At 40.7% G+C, this 17472-nt stretch overlaps 1 long non-coding RNA gene across 1 annotated transcript in view; it reads left to right on the top strand.

Annotated features, from left to right (window-relative positions):
• Positions 1 to 17472, top strand: part of LOC140647548 (uncharacterized) — a 94803-nt gene that overhangs the window by 18274 nt on the left and 59057 nt on the right. The window contains exon 2 of the long non-coding RNA XR_012040825.1: positions 11782 to 11944. This is a non-coding gene — a long non-coding RNA (uncharacterized lncRNA). The remainder of the gene's footprint in view (positions 1 to 11781; positions 11945 to 17472) is intronic.

The following is a 17472-nucleotide window of genomic DNA, read 5'->3' as shown; positions in this document are numbered from 1 at the left end:
GCATTGCTTTCTGTCATCACTTAAAAAGATTTTCTGGTGAACTCCTCACATCTTCCAAGGAAGATGTATATTATACTGGGAAAAGAGTTCTTTTGCTATCATAATATAAGCTGTATTTTAGAATGGAATTAACTGTATTCACAAAGGACTGTTTTTTTTTAACAACATTAGGAGTGTTGCCATTGTAAACCGAATTTCCATATGGGAAAATTTTATAAATGTGGAATTACTTTGGACTATGTAGTGGTTTACCAAATGTAATACAGTATATCTGTCTCAAGATTTTCATAAGCTGTGCCTAGTTAGCAAGGAGTATATGTTGCAGTGAGATTGCTTTAGGAGGATGTTTCACTCAATTATAGGAGCACTCAATGCTCTTGGCAAATACATTATTTCAAAGTTAGTTCCCCTGATTTGTCCCTGTTTGTTACCTCATTCCCCTCTCCAAACAGTGAGGCTCCTATTTCTAGAATATATCTATTATCATCACCAACATTAGTCCTTAGCTGATAAATCCAAACATTAATGCAAATTTTTCACCACTGAAAATGATAGAAGTGTTTTTCTATATGTGCTTTTTCAAAGTAATTTCTTTGCTCCTTTTTTCCAGTGCTACTTTTTGCTTTTGTACAACCTGATTTTCTTTAAGTAGTCTGACAGAAAAATAAATGTGCTGCTGTTTAGATTATTGCTCACATTATTTTAGGATTAAAAATTGGATTGTTGTGCTGTGGTGTGTTACTGAGTATTTACAGTGATATGCATCACTGATTATTAGGGTGAGAAGCAAATTTTTTTTTTTTTTAAGAATATAAAAGGAAGGAGAAGCGGAAAAGTGCAGAAATTTTGAATATATGAATTCTTATTGTTATATCTTGCATATAGCCCCATTCTCTAAGTAGTAAGGCTCATGCTGATTGTAAGTACAGAAGAACGGTGTAATTTTTAGTGCTCAAAGTAAGGTTTGGTTTTGTGTCTTTTGACAGTTCTGGCCCCTATTTCTTCCTAGGTATTGCTTTACATTTCAAGCAAAGCATAATATAAGTGTACCTAAAATTCAGAAATAGAGCATAATATGCACTGAGTCTGAATCCATTATGTGATGGTAGGTGTTGCTTATGACAAGAGTGATTGTATTATTACCTGACCTGGACTACTTTTTGTATAATTTCTGTATTAATTTTCATAAGTTTTCCCTTTCTAAGTATTCTTCTAAAAGGGATCTTAGAGATGAAATAGTGGGGGGAATGTTTTCTTTTCAAAGCAAACACTCTGGCTTTACTCCTAGGAAGTGCTACTGGTATCTGTATCTTCCTCTCTTGATAACTCTGGGGAAGAGAGGTTAAATTGCAGTAAATCTCAGTGCATATTACAAATTATATAATTAATTATGCCTGTTCCCTGATAGATAGGTAAGAACTTTAACATTTCCAGGTCTGCAATCTAAAGTAGTTATTTCTTGCAGGTTTTTTTTCCTAAGTAAATGCAATGGAAGTACAATGAAGCTTCCTTCCTGGAAGCAGGATGGTGATTTTTTCTGCCATTCGAGAAATTTCAAAACAATAGGAAACTCTTGAGTTTGGTGCATTTGCATGTACTTGGAAAAAGTCTACTTTTAAATAGGACAGCACTGTATCATTTTAAAGCACTGAAGAGTAAGTAATATAAAATCAACCAAGAGGATAATCTCTGACATTTACAAACATTTATAATGGCATTAGTTCCAAGTAAGTTAGCTGAGGCAATTTGAACCTGTAGACCTGAACAAATAAATAAGTATGGCTTGCCATCAGCTATTTCAGAAATGTACCAGTATTGCTGTGGAGCTTTGTGCATCCAAATAAGCAGGGAGGGAGATCTACCAGATTTCTCTGGGGCTTCCTTCAGTCAAGACATAGTCTGCTTCACTAGGAAGTATTTCACAAACACGTAAAAATGCGATGTTGCAGAAATTTCTGGGCTTTCTGGAATTTCTGCTGCAGTGTTTTAGAGCTGGTCTGAAAATAATGGGCTTACAAAAGGCTCAGTGACAGGGCTTAAAGGTGAAATCAGTTTGGATGAAATGTGCCTGATTGGCAGGTCTGGCAATAGTTTCCCTTGCTTACCCGTGAAACGAATCCATTCTTTATGCAGCTGCATGTGGCAGTGAGACTGTGTTGCCAGTGCGGGCCTGAGCTTGCACTTGATCCCAAACTGACTTGACCAAATTCTCTGAACCCAAGCCAGTGCCGAAGCAGCTTTCTGCAAGCCCTGAGGAGTGCAGGAGAATAACTAAGCCTGTGCAACTTTTCAGCATGAGCTAAAGAGTGTGCTTAGTATCAGGAAGGAGAGCTAAGCATAGGCATGCCTGCTCTTGCTTAGCCTCTGTCTCCACCCATAAGTGCCACAATGACTTGCAGCTATGTAATATGGCCATATGTGGATCAGAAAGACTGATATTATGGTCAGCATGCCCTTATGGGAAATAGGTCACTGTGGCACAAGTGACCTAGGCAGTATGAGTGTGCGGAGCGGACTCGGGGAACACACTGTGCTTTAGCCCACTCTTTGGTTCAGCGGGCACTTAGCCGGGCAGGCATGGCTGCAGGGCTTTGCTACGCTGCCTTGCCACCAGTATGTATTGCTGTACAAGGGACAGAAGCACTCATACTCACCTCTTTGGACAGAAAAGATAATTCAGTTCCCCACTTACTCAATTGCAACCTGTCTTCAGGGGAAATCTTATTTATTAAAGATATCATCCACATTATTCCTCGGGGAAAAATGTGAAGAAGAGGTGTCTGAGTCAGCAGTCTAAGGGCCAAAGGAGTTTGGAGATTATTAAGCAGACATCCCAGCAATTTCTGCTCGGAGACTCAAGCAAGAGTGTGCAAAGTGGGGCTGACCAGTGGCAGAGACCCTTGGTAGGACAATATTCATCAGGGTCCCAAGTCCCTGTATCAGCAGTGATCAGGGAAACCTCTAGCACTCCAATCTCAGCTCCAGCAACTTTAAATATTTGCCCTGAGAACCGTTTAAGACAATTAACCTGATGTGGTGTTCAAAACTAGAAGCTTGATTTAAAAGTAGAGAATTTACAGAAGCACAACTGAGAGTTAAATTTCGCTTGTGAAGCCTTTATTTCTTGTACTAATGTTTAAGATGGAAACAACCCAGCTTGACTTCCAGTTCCCCAGAGTGAATTTGTAGGCCTGAGATTTAGAAGAAAAAGCCCTTTAACTGGTATATTGAGACATTTAACCTGCAAATCCATGAGAGAAGACAAAAATGCAATTCTCACAATGCTTTGATTATATTTTTTAGGGGAAAAACATATTTAAAAACTAGAAACAGTGCTAAATGCCAATTGTAAGATACATGCTTTAATGTTGATTTCCTGCTACCATCTGTTCTGTAACAAAAAGACAGTCGCTTAGTTTCTGGGTCAGAAACAAGGCTCTGGTAGTAACTTTGTACTTCTTGGAGGATATCATGTGCTTTAAACCAATTCACTCCTGTGGTGCTGTGCAGTGGGAGGTCAGCTGAAAAGTTTGAGATAACCCAGGACAATTTAAATCACACAGTTTTATCAAGGGTCTCTTAGTTTTAAGCACTAGCACAATTTGGCCAAGGACTATGTGTAGATTGATTCTTCAAAGTTGAGTGCACATCTAAGTAAGACCTGGAGGCTTGCTGCAAATGGTTTTATGTTTATTCTTTTTCAAGACTTCCTTTATAAAAGTTTCTAACTGGGTGACACTTTCTAGTTTATACCAAACTTTTGTAATGGTGATACTTAGAGTACAGGATGATTGTCCAGTCTGTAACTGCAATGACAGCCTCATGGAATATAAATCTGTTGTCTCATTCTCTACATTATTGTTCTAATGAATGCCTGTTTTTTTGTTGTGTGGTGTTTTGTTTTTTTTTCCCCCAGAGATGTGACAGCAGTAATCTTCTGAGTTAACAACATATTATATTTTCAAAATTGTTAAAAATCTGAGTTTTTAGAAGTACCCGAAATAGTTATTAACCATTGGTAAAAATTGAGAGGGCAAATTATTGGTATGCCTTAGTGCGTGATCTAATGCTTTTGTATGTATGGGATTTTGTGGGAGCTGAGACTTGCTTTTTGTTACCAACTTTCTGAGATTACTCTTCTGCCCTGTTTTTTTGTCTTAATTTCATTCCTTTTCCAAATGAAGTTCATAGATTGTTCATAAAAAAAAGGATATCAGCTGGTAAACATTTCCATCTGCTAGAATACCCTGTTTTAGCAGCTGCAGTTAGGGTTGTTTAGAAGAAACCCAGGAGACCAATATTTACAAGTATCACCATTTTGAAAATGAACATTGAGTATTCCAAGTAAGTCTGGAAATGTCTTGAAACTGGCAAAAGAAAAACCACCAGCATTCAACGGGGACCTAGGCTTCCTAATTTGAGCGTCTTCCTCTCTCCACTGGCAGCATAGGGAATGTAGCACCTCCGGCGTATGCTGGAGTTGAGTTAAACTGGGACTCTTCAGCTGGGAATATAGGAAACCCACAGGACACACAGGGTGGTCCTAGTCACCAGTCTGGTGTTGGCATTGCCACCCACCTTTTACACAAGAGTCAAGGAGCACCCTGGGGGAAAACTGACATTACAGGCCCTGCTCTTGGGGAGTGGCATGTGCTTTGCGTTGCTTGATTGCCAGATAAGCACAGTCGTGATTCCCAGCGAATGGATTTCGCTGACCCCTGTTCCCTTCTTCTGTGGGATGAGTGGGTGCCTAGGAAATCCCGCTGCCTGGCGCCAGGGCTCACTCTTCCTGGGACAGTGCCCTACGGCGCTGGCCCACCGCCCTGACGGAAGGCAGCTGGCCTGCTTTCCCTCCCATGCCAATGGCAGTAAATCACTCGTAACTTTTTCAGGGACTGGAGTCTTCATGCTTGTCTGCCTTGTCTTGTCCTGGATCTTTACTTTCAGGTTCAGCGGTGGATTCCCAGTGTATTTAGCAGCCTACAATGTTGATAGATGTACTTAGTCACTTAATCATAGATTATGCTAGAAAGTAACTGCTTGGATTGCTGTCTTGGACATTCAGTGGGTTTTCTGGAGCTTTCTGGGTATTTTCCTATCCTCTTTTTTCTCCTGTTAACCCGGGAATGCTAATAATTGAAATCCTCTCTTTATTCAGAGAAACGTGGGCAGTGGCCCAGCAAGGCTGCACATATCAAACACTTGTAATTTTACCTTGCCTATAATGGAAGCCGAGGACAGAATCCAAATGGAGAGATTAGAGTTAATCCTTGGAAGTAAGATGAAGTTCACAAATTGTTTATTTGACAACTTAGTTTATTTGTCTAGCTGCTGCCGCCTATATAGTTCACCTATCCTTTCGTGATAAAGAGATCATTTATCGTTCAGAAACATGGCTCAATTTTTTTCTGTGCTGGTGCACACAACTAATGCATGTCATTAATGCAATCCAGAGGGAGCAGTTCGGAAGATGAGAGGATAATTTACTCACCATGTGCATTCAGTCCTCGGCCTCCTTGCTGAGATTCCCCTGCTGGTTTGGATTCTGTTTTCTGACATAAACCTGCCCTACCTGTAATAACTAGAAATGTAGCAAACCTACTAGTTTAATTCAAGGATAGGATGGTACAAATTCTGTTTGAAATCTTCGGAATTCAGAAAGCTCAATTCTTTTTTAATCTGCAGACCCATGCCTAGTTCTGGCATTACTACCTCTGTATGAGTTGAGAGCTATGTTAGGAAAGACTGTAAGATAATTATAATCACTAAAATATGAATAAATTATTCATACTGATTACACTGGAAATAGGTCTGGTTTGACTCCACATGAGAAAGAAAATTCTGGGGGAGGTGAACCGATTTCAAGATGTGCTGTGCTGCAGGTGCTGTAGGTACCGAAGTGCCTTGGCCTTAGCAAGAGCCTGCTCCTTGCAGCCCTGTAACCTCCCCCTGAAGCCATTGAGCTGTTATCTAGAGCCTCTGTATCAGCATTTTTCCATTACTGTTTTCATGCTGTTATTCTTGTATCATTTGCATGGACTTGCACCTGCAAATCCTGCCAGTGTTTTTACGGTGGGCTTTCATGGAAGTAGCTACCAGTGGTTCGAGAATCACCCCTCTTTCCCCTCTTTCTTTCCCTCCTGTTTTGTAGATTTTAATTTATATTAGAGAAACGAAACACTCTGCACAACAAAGTAGGTAATAGCGATCCAAATGCTCAATAAACATTATCCAATAATATATGTGGACAAAAGCTTAACAATCAGTCAACATACAGCACTTGCATCTGATTAGCGTACTCTGGTCAGTGTTAACAGCATCATAAGCAGGAGCAACCATAGGGAGTTTGGGTGGGTCTCAGTGAAACATTTAGGATGAGGGGAAAAGTCCTTCTCCTCCTCTTCATCATCACCACCTACCTCCATCACCACTGGAGACACTGTCCAGAGGATGACGCTCACCTGGGACCCAATGGCTGCCCTTACCGGCTGGCCTGTGGAGTTTTTCCTCCTCCTCTCCGCATTTTCCCCTCTCCTGTCCTCTTTTCTCTGTCCTTCTCCTCTGCTTTTTTTTTGTTGTTTTTCTCCCCAAATTACTTTGTCTGTTAGAGTCAATGCGTGTCATCAGCAGTGGATCCTGCTAATAAATCTTTGTGCATGTAGCCCTGCCTCAGCATCCTTTGTGAGGCAGGGGAATTGATGATCAACGTTGAAGTAGCAGGCTGTAAAAGAAAGTGAACGGTTGTGATCCAGACAGGTAAAAGCTGAAGAGGAAAGAGGTGTCGAGCAGCAGGACCTTAGGCCAGACATAGGGCTGGTGTGGATATGCTGATATGGTTGTGCTGATCTCTGCTATAGAAGTGCTCTTGCTGAGGGTACAGTTTGTAACAGGAAATTTATGGGATGCTTTTAGCTCTCTCTGCAGAAGTGCAGTTTTTCTGGAATAAATGCATCTGTGCAAGGACTTCACTGGCACTGATATGTCAGTCACAAGGACTCTTAGTGCCAGCAAATGCTTGTAGGACATCAGTGTATTTGTGCATGTTGAAGAAAGCGGGATGCACGCAGAAGCACAGGCTTACATCCCCAGCTGGGTCCAGCATGTTTCTTCTGACAAAATGAGATGCAAAATGTGCCAAAGTTCTTTTGCAGCCCATGAATGACTCTGGCCTTCCTGCAGTTTGTTTATTAAATGCCTGTTAAATTGTTTCTCCTCCTTCCTGGTACAGAGGGTGCTGGACACTACGTACTCCCCCATATAGAGAGCCAAGCGTCCCAAGCATGAGCAGTCTTGAGGGTGTGTTAACCCAAAGGCTGGCTCGTGTGCAGGTGCTGCAGGGCTGAGATCCCCAGCATGGGCTGGGCTGGGCACTACATCACACCAGCGGTCCCTGCCTCTGCCTGTCCCCCCTCCCCAGCAGAGCTTCCAGCTCCTGTCAGAAGCCTGTCTGCAGATCTCTAGGGCCAGGAGACTCTGGAAAGTGGCCTATTTTCACATTTGCCACTCCTTTTGCCTACAAAAGCAGCTTTATCTTGGTCCTTATTTTGTTTCGATTCCATAGTGTATACACTAATTGTATATTCCATGGAAAAATATAACTAGCTGACTTATTCACAAAGAGATACAATATGAAATATAGTGTTATTTTTTTCTATTCATAAGTAACTGATAGAAAACAGCAGGTGTTATAGTTTGTCTTGGAGCAGATAACATTCAAGGAAGAAGAAAAGGAAACCTCTCCTTTTCCCACAGGTAAGGGACTGATAAATTATTCCATGATAGATAAGGATAGAACTCACATAGGTAACAAAGCTTTGGGAAAAAAGCACATAATAGTAATAGTGGTAGTAATAATAGTCATAATAAAATATGAATGTATGCTTACACTGCTAAAAACTTGTTTGGATGCAGAGCTCCAAAGCTTTCCATATTATTGAATCTAGAATAAAAGCTTTTTATTGTTCTTAAATTAAAAAATAACCAAAACCAAGCCACTGCACAAATGTAGTGGATTTGAGGCTTTGACTGACAATAGATAACCCAAAACTCTTCCATTTTTACTTGCTTTTCTACCTTTGTGTGTGGCACAAAATTGAAATTCCAGTATAAGAAGAATTTGTAACTCCAGCTGTCTTTGCATCTATCAAGTAGGGAGAATAAATATGTTGAACACTTCTAAAACCCAAGAAAATTCTTCTGGGAGAAAGTTGAAATAAGAGAAAAGGGGTATAATGGTACCTTACCCATTCCTGTCCGCGACTGTCCGGTTCGTCTCCCTTGTTTCCACTGGCTTGTTCTTCATCACGAGGAATATTCCTTCAGCATGTTTTCTCCCATTGCTCTTGAGCAGCTATTAGTGTCTAATAAGTACATCATATACCCAAAGAGTTGTCAAGATTCAGTCAAGATTCCTGGTCTATTACACAACATCTCTAAGTGCACTCAGAGCGCTTAGCTTGGGAACAAAATCAGAGTTTCCACCCCATTTGTTCAGTCACACTGAACTCTCCTTATTCGGGTGCTCCTCAATCCATTCTTGGTGACCTGCTGGGTGGTTTGGCCCAGGTCTGCTCTGCGGGAAGCTGTACGCCAGGTCTGGGTCTGCCGTGCCAGCCATGCAATCTGCTGACCTGTGCCTGGGACCCGCAGTGCTGCTGTGGCTGCTCTGATGGGCCAGGGGAATGGTAAGAGAAATCCATGTGGAGAACTTCACCAGTGAAATCCGCACCTAGGCCCTGGCCAAGACAAAATTTTCCAGTCATCTGGGTGTTGTCTAGAGTCTGTCATTGGAATAATTCTGCCAAGAACAAGGCAAAAACATTCACTGATTATTATGGGCTAGAGCATGGGCTCTGTGCACAGACTTACACTACTTAAAAAGTCTTGTCTTGTTCACTCCATCCAATTCATCAATATGAAAAAAGTGAAAAAAGATTAAAAGTTGGTTTTAATGAAATAGAAGAGAATTAACTCACAAAATGTGTCCACATTCTTATATTTCATGCAGTCCCCTGCTGATTACATCTTTATTGATATCCACCTGAGTTGGTGATGAATCTCTTCTATGTGTTCTTCACTCCTTCAGTGTAATTGAGCCTTACCTATCTGAGGTATATTTAGATAACTGGCTGACTGTGGTGCTGTGCAATTGATTTTAAATTGGTGCTTAATAGTGGAATAGTTGCTTGTGGTACAAAATAATAAACAGAAGCAGCTCTGAGGTCTGTCCAAGAGCAGTTTAGAGATCAGGGTTAAATCAGACCTTGTGAAACTGGGCACAAATCTGTGCAAGTCAATGGAATCACTTATGCCAGGGCTGAGTGTGGCATAGTGAGCTACAAGCTGGGTTGGCAAAGCTTTCTGGGTGCTCAGAATACCATTTCAACTGAACTGAGCTTTTCTTCTTGGTCTTCGTCTAACACAGGGAAAACTTTAGATATTTTGAAATTTGCTAGAAAATAATAAGAGCAAAAATGGAAACCTGCGATCTGGGAACAAAAACTATTCAGGTATTTAGGATACTAAAAGTACATAATGGTAAATAAAGGTCTGAATCTCTGCTTTCTCTGGCTTGGAACAAGGACTTAAACATAGTTGTCCCTCTTTTCAGAGGCCAACGCAACATAATTTGCCATTTGGCTCTCCTGTCCTCTGAAATGGAAAACAGATCTAAGACATGTTCTTAGCACAAAAATTACAAATTACTCATTCTGGAAATGTTTGCATGAAATGAACTTTTGTCAGAAATTAAGTTAAGCTTAACACTTTTTCACCTAGCTCCTTAGCACATCCTTTTACCCGAGAACATGGCCTGGCCTGATCTTCAGCCAGCTCTCTGATCTGCATCTTCAAATCGACTGAATTTTGTATTAGGCATCTAATGACTCTTTGGAGGTGAAAAAGAGTTATAACTTGTGATTTTAAAAGTCAGAAGTTTTAGTATGGATGTCAACATAGATGTTTAGACTTGCTGATATGGTAGGTAGGAGCTCATTGCAGCTTCACCAGTTATGTAAAAAAACTTTCCATTGTATTTACCCTGGAAAAATGATGCATCTCTGCTAACATCTGTGTGTCAAAGACAAGGATGGGCTTATTTTGAGCTTAGCTTATTAGCAAAAAACTCAGGATATACTGTCTTTCTTGGGCTCATGGTTTGTAAACAGGCTCAGGCCTGAATCAGAGATTTTGTATCATGTTGCCATTCATTAAGCAGACTGAAGTAAAAGAAAGGGCTGAAGGTCTGACTTGCTTGGCAGGCAGCAAGGAAGAAATCCTGAGCTTGCATCTCTGCCATTCAGTTTAAAAATGTTGACTGCTTCTGATGAAATGGAACATTATTCCTGCCCATTTTAATTCTCTCTCAAACTTTTGCAGAATCACTTTCCACAACAAAATGTGAAGTGTACTCTGCTTCTCTAGACATGTCCTGGAAGGTGCCTATTGCTCCCAGCTGCCTTTGAACTAACTGAGCTGCAGCTCAGACAACGGGACTCTCAGTTTTGCCAGTTGTATTAATTTGAACTTGTCGAGTAGGTGAGAAGAGAAATGAAAATAACTGAGCCAGAGTTACATTTTTGTGGCAAAATTTGACATAAGGAAAATGTCCTTTTACTGGTTCTAGCTGAAGGGGAAGGTATATTTTACAGATGCAAAGGAATTTTTGCTGAAACCATTCTTGTCCTTTTTTCTTGAAGTGAAAGGATGGAGTCAAGTTCTGAAGCAATTTATTTTAAAATCAAAAACTTACTATCAGGTTGCAAGGAATAAAAAATAGTAAAAGCATGTCTGTGGACTAAATTGTATACTTGGAAGGTTTTGTCAGTTATTTCCCTTGATGTGGTTTTCTGTTTACTTGAGATACTATATAGATAAGAATGTTTCAGATTCTTGACACGACAGTAGTACAAATGTTTAATATCATACTTCAGAAATTTTTAAATAGCAATATTTGTAGTAATATTTTGCAGATCCTAATGATGATTTTGAATTCTTACAGTCTTCCTCTGTTGAATGATTTTGTAGTAGGTTTTTCCATGTGATCATTATAAAATTGGGATGCCATAGTAAAACATTTACATTGGCTTTCACATTTTTTCAGTGATGGAGGCATGCTTTCTTATTTTTAGAGTATTGCATAGCTTTCACCTGACTGTCCTCTCTTCTATCCAGTTACATACTAAATATGTAATTTTTGATTAATCTTCTAATAGAAAAAATGTTTTGAGGTTAAAGTACTAAACTGATTAACAGCAGGTCTAGTGTTAGTGCCTGGCTCTGCCGCAGACTTCTTGACTGGTCCTTGGCAAGTTGCTTTATCTCTCTGAGCCTCCTTCCCTGTCTGTTAAAGGATGGAGGAAGGTTGATGGTTCATCCTTTCTCCCATTCTTCTTCTAGAAGAAACTTATTCTGGAGAGTGTTTAAACATAAATGCCACTGTATTGGTAGCTTAAGTACATGTTTACAGCTTTGCTTAAATAAGCATAGATTATGCTTATTTATCCTTTCCTGAACCAGGATCATGGACTGAAGGTTGTTCAAGGTAAGAAGCACCCTTGAGAGTGTGCCTGTGTTTGTACATTATGTAGGGGCACCTGCCAGGGAGGAGAGCTCGGAAGGCTTAAGGGGTACAAATGATTGTAAAGGGTGTCACTGTTCCAAGTGTTCCCTTGCACACCGGACCTGCATCAGTACTGCTACCGCGGCATGTCTGGAGGATGGGCTGAGGTTGCTACTTCTCACACTAAAGGATTCACTTATGGTCTATTTCTCTGATTTCAGCATGATTGTACCTGGGCTGCATGTGAAACTGCTCTGCGATCCTATTAAAGTGGGAATGACTTTGTCTCACCGTCCTGCAATGGAGGAGTCAGCAGCTGCTGTCAGGCTGTCTAAGAAACTGGGACAGTGACTTTTTGGCTGTTTCCATCTTGCTAAGCTAACGGTAAGCAGAACAGCCCAGTTAAGAGTCAGGTCTGGTCTGGTCTCTTTGCTGGTGAGTGCTGACCATGAGTGCTGTGAGAAGTGATGTTATTTAACTAAAATTCTCACTATGGTAGAAAAAGTTGTGCTTGAAAAGAGATTTTTACTGTGTTGAGCCCTGAAATGCAAAATAAGTATATTTTGATTCTGTATTTGGTTATGAGTATGATTACTTCCTTATTGCAAAACATGGTATAAATAGCAGCCCTAGATGCAGCCCTGGCAAGCATTATTGGTGTTATTGGCAATCTGTGTGAAAGGAGGATGGTTGGTTTTTTGCAGAATTGGGCTGTTTGTAATTGGAGTTGGTGGAAGGGAGGCTAGGCTGTAATTTTACTGAATTAATCCCATGCTTGGAAATTAATTTTAAACTTCTTTTTTTTTCCTGGGGGGAAGATTATCTGTTTGTTTGGCTTAACATTCAGTGGCATTTACACTAGGTCTGCATGGCTCACATAATTTCATTTTTAAGTCTGAAACTAATCTTGCATTTTGAATCCCCTTTCTCCCCCCACTATTCAGAAGGGAGCTGGAGATTCTTTCAGCTGTCTCATCACCTATGGGCAGTTGCATTATGTTTAGTTTTAATCAAGTTGTGTATAAACAAAATGCTTGCTCCTAGGCATTCCTCCTGAATGTTGAGGAGCTAGCATTCATATAATTTTGTAAGAAATACATTGATAAACTGAATGAATTGATAAGCATATACTTTTCCTTAATACATGACTGGTAGGAGCCGTATAAGAATAGTGAGGATTAGAATTATCCAAACAGCAACAGAATTAAAAACAAAAATCTGCTACTATGTTAGTTATAAAGGGAAGAGACTGTAACAAACTGTCTATCCCTTCTGAAAAAATCTTGTTACTATTTGTATTTTTAAAAATCTGAGTTATAGTTGGTGCACTTGAGTGTTTGCTTCGGGGACTGTGTATGTTGAATCTGATTTGGATCACCTCTGTGTGTGCAGCTAGGCATTCTTCTGGAAGGCAATGCACAAGCCTACTTTATCTATCTTATTGAGAATCACCCCTCTCCCCCCCCCCCCCAAACTGGCTAGAAAGGTACTGAGGCTTCCCTTTATTTTGTTTTAGTTGCATCATTTTTCACTTGTATTCCTTAGTGTTTCTTTTCCAGTGTAAACTGTGTGTGATTGATCCTCCCGTGTTACTAAAAATTAAAGCATGATCTAACTTTAATTGCACTTTCATTTGTAGATCAAGCTGTTCTCTCCTTATGTCCCATGAGACCAAGATGTGGCATCAACTGTGAAGTCAGTTTCCATCAGACATTTAAAACAAGGCAGAGAGATTACAGTGTGCATATCCATAAATGAAAAAAAAAGAGCTTCTCTCAGAGCTGGAGTTAGTTTCTTCATGTTTTTTTCCCCAGTCTCAGGTACCATGTAGACAGTGTTTTATTCTAGGTGAACGGGTATGTGAAAGGGTATGTTGTCCCTTTAGATGACGATTCAGATTTGAGTACAGATGAAAGCATGCTTCACATTTATTTCCAAGACTGTATTGGGAGACAGGGTGACTATTCAGCCGCTCAGTTTTGTGTTCATGCTGAGAGGCAGCAACATGCTAATGTATCACAGAATCCTTTCTTACAGGTCCTAAATAAACTGCACTGGGATTTCACTGACATAGTGTATCAGGCTTCAGCAAGGTAAATTTTGTTAAGGACTTACACATATTCTGTAATGGATGTCAGTGAGTGGACTAATATATTTATTGTGACAGTGAAAATGGAAGATTTTAGCATGTGTCATGGAGTTATTGTGCTCAGAAGCCCATAGAACAATACTGGTTCTTTTTCATATCTATCATACCAAATCATCTTTAGAATACAAAATTCAAAGTTAGCTTTATTGCACAGATATAACTTCAGTGGACACTCAGAAGCCCACATCTACCTCTAGCAAATTTTGTTATTGTTTCTGGTGGATGCAGGATCAAATCTTTCTGGTATGGATTCTCTTCTGCTGTGGGGAAAGGGAAAAGAGGAGGATTTCTCAGCTGCCATTATTGGTGGTGGCACAATATGAAGGTTAAAACTAATACAAGAGGTACCAGTTTGCGATAGCTTCCATGCCAGCTGGAGGCTGCCAGAAAGTATTGTGTTCCTGTTGGTTCCCATCACTGTTTCTAGAGCTTTTTGGAAAGGTGATGCTGAGGGTCTGTTTCTGCTGAGAGCTCCCTGTGCCTGGGGAATTACCAGCAGGGGAATGTAGAGCTCATTTCTGGTCTTTCTGCACACCATAAATAGTACTTAGGAAGTAGAGCATTTGGCCTTACGTGATGTAGTTGTATTAAGCTGCTCCTTGCCCTCAGATACTGCCAAAATATATCTATCAAAGTTAAGTTCCACGTCATTCTGATGTCTGCCCGTGAATACCCTGAAAAAGTCATTGCATCGTTGACTTTCAGTGTAAAGTGTGAGTCAGAAGTCTCCCGAGTGACTCTCTCTGCCTTTGCTGCTAATGATTTTATGGTTATAACCTCATTTGAAGGTGGCAGATATACAGAAAGACTGCATCTGTTTCCCAAACAATGTACAGGCTAAATCCAACAAAAGAAAGAGATGAAGATGTGTGGGAAAGGCCTATGGTATATATATAACAAGCAGGCAGGTTGATGGTAGACATGTACTGATGTTAGTTCCCACTCTTCATTGGTATAGCTTGAATAAATATGAATTACTTCAAACTTCCCAGTCTTCAGACCTCAAGAAACCAAACAGCAGCTAATTTCAATCATTTTTTCAGTGAGTGCATGTGGTGTGGAAACACACCCCTCCGTTCCTGCTTTGTGGTTGGAAATCCTTCTTTGCCTGACCTCCCACTGAGGCTTTCGGCTATTTCGGCTTGTGCCGCATGCAGCTGCTGTTACTCCAAAGTGTTGCTGCGGCAGAGGTGTGAGCTCGGTGTTCGTGTTTTGTGTCAGGACCGAAGGCTGTGGTGTGGATGTGCTGCTGGGAAGAAAGGACTTTGTGGTAGCAGCTCCTCACTTTGGCCTTGATCCTGTGAGGAGGTTGAGGCTGTTGCTTTCCAGTGCATGTATGAGCAGGCTATGGACCCTTGCTTCCCTAGTGCTTTAATCTCAGGGGCCCAGGATAAATAAGGGTGCTGAGGTAGTTGCAGACAAATGGTATTTTTACAAAGTTAAAGTGTAATCATCCAGGTGGGAGCTGGCAGGCTCTCACTGATGATGGATTAGGCTTTGCTGAAGGCTTCAGCCTGCTCACCATTGAGCACTGTGTTCACTGACTGTCAGATGAGCCCCTAGTTAACTTTACTATTTATACTGCTTTTTGGGAGAAATCAAGCAGTGCAGAACGGTACAGACACATTCTGATGACTCTATGCCCATGCCTCAGCTATCCCAGACCCAAGTGTGGAGCTGTCCCCAGGGGCAGCTCTATCATTGCTGGAGGTCAACAGGGACTGCCCTGTCAAAACCCCTTCATCGAAACATAGATCAAAAAGTACAAGTGTTTGCATAATGCCTGGTTATAACATGTGATTGAAAATTTTAGCATTCAAAATTTTTGAAGGGTTAGAAAGGGACACTTGTTTTCCACCTCTACTTTATAAGCTTATCTGAGCATATAAGCACGGGGAACAGGTTGACCTTGGAGTCACGTAGGTTCCTCAATATGGAAATATTTTTTGCTTGTTGTGGTTTGGTAAACTGTCTCCTGTAGTTCAGGGCTTGTCCTTGTACAGTTTTCCTCCCTTATCTCCCCTGAGCCTGAACTATGCTCCAGAAAATAAGTTTTCATGTGGGGAAAATTTGTTTCCAATCCTTTAGTTGCAGAGGCAACTTTTAAAGTACAAACTAGTAAAGTCTGGGTGAGTTTCCAGGCATTCTGGCTGTGTCTAAAATGAAGATATAACCAAGCTGGCTTTGAACAATGTAGCTTGCATATAACAAGGACAGTGTGCTGAATTAAAGTAGCTAATTAGCTGTGATGAAAAGCTGATACATGGGGCTAGGTCAAGGCAGCTACCTTGCTTCTGGACTAGCTTGTTCCAAGGAGCCTCCAGGATCTCTCTGCAGCACTGCACCATGCTGAGCAGACACGTCTCCAGCAATGAAAGGTTGCACGGCTGCAAGCTGCCGTTACTAATCTTATTGAGGTGCTGTCTGAGGCTGCATCCTGGCTCCTTGTTGGGCTATGACCCTGGAGTGCACAAGGCTGCTTCCTCGTTGCATCCCATTGCTCTGATTTCCCCAGAAAGGAAAGCCAAGCAAGCTCCAGCAGGATCCCAGCTGGACAATCAAAATCCTGGAGCATTACCTGGTTTTTCTTGGTAATTAGGTACAGCCTTAGGCAGTAAGGGTGGGATTCATCTCATTTGACTGAACGTGTTGGAAAGTTAGCTATCAGTTCTGGACTAGTTGTGTAGGTGGCCTCAAAAGGAGAGAGGCAGGTACTTCCCGTGGATGCTTTATCTTATCCTGGAATAGATGAGATGAATCACACTCTGGAGGTGTCTGTCTTTCTCCATTGACTGCATAGAAGAAGCCTCGATGATTACATTGAACTTGATGTCTTTGCCAGTCTTTTAAACAACTAAAGTTCAGTGAGGTGCATCTTTTGGTATTTAAAGCTGCATCTAAGCCATGTGCTGGAACATTTGTTGTTCAGGGTATAGTAAAAGAAGAGGCATGTTCCTAGTCAGAGGATCTGAACTACCTAGTATAAATAACAGATTCTTTAAAGTGATGAGAAGGTGATATGTGGGAATAAACCATTTGAGACCATTTAAGAACATTTAAGAAAAAGACAAACTCAAAAATCCCACAAGACCAGAGTTCATCCAAATCAGTATATGAATCTGGCTGGAGCAATTACATGAGTAGCTAAAACTACCACTTTATTAGATCAACTTAGCAGGACACATTTGATGGGTAGTATTCTATGGAATATGCTGCTTTACTTTCCTTGGTTTGACTCCTAATCTAGCTATATATATAACAAATGCCTTTCTATTTAATTTCCAATAGATAGCAGCAGTTCACAGAGAGTATTTTATTCTTCTTTTTTTTGGCGAATCTACATGTGAATCAGAGAGGACCTTAAAATGTCTCCTTTTCACTTGGAAAGTTCAGTATAATCCAAATTCATGCAATACGTGCTGATTTTGTCACCATAGCTAATTTGTGAGGAGTATTGTTGAAGGGTTGAATTTATCTTGAGACCGAGCCAATTAAAAACACTTTTATTCACAACATCTAGGAATAAAAAGAAAAAAAGAGGAAAACAGGGCTTTTCTTGGTCAATGTTTGTAGATTAAAGTTACGTTAAATCCATTAGTTCAAAGAGAGCATTATAAAGTGCATTTTCCTCAGAAGCTTGATTAAAGTCAACTCAAAAGTCATTTTAGGAGCTAGAAGCATCAATGACTTGAAATGTCCCCACAGACCATGTCTGGGCTGTTGAACCAAATTCTTCAGAGTTCCCGAGTTTGGTACACACCCT

The sequence above is a fragment of the Ciconia boyciana genome, chromosome 2 (assembly GCF_034638445.1).
Source record: "Ciconia boyciana chromosome 2, ASM3463844v1, whole genome shotgun sequence".
NCBI classification, from domain to species: Eukaryota; Metazoa; Chordata; class Aves; order Ciconiiformes; family Ciconiidae; genus Ciconia; species Ciconia boyciana.
The sequence above is the reverse complement of the archived record's forward strand: the minus strand, read 5'-3'. Positions and strand labels throughout refer to the sequence as shown.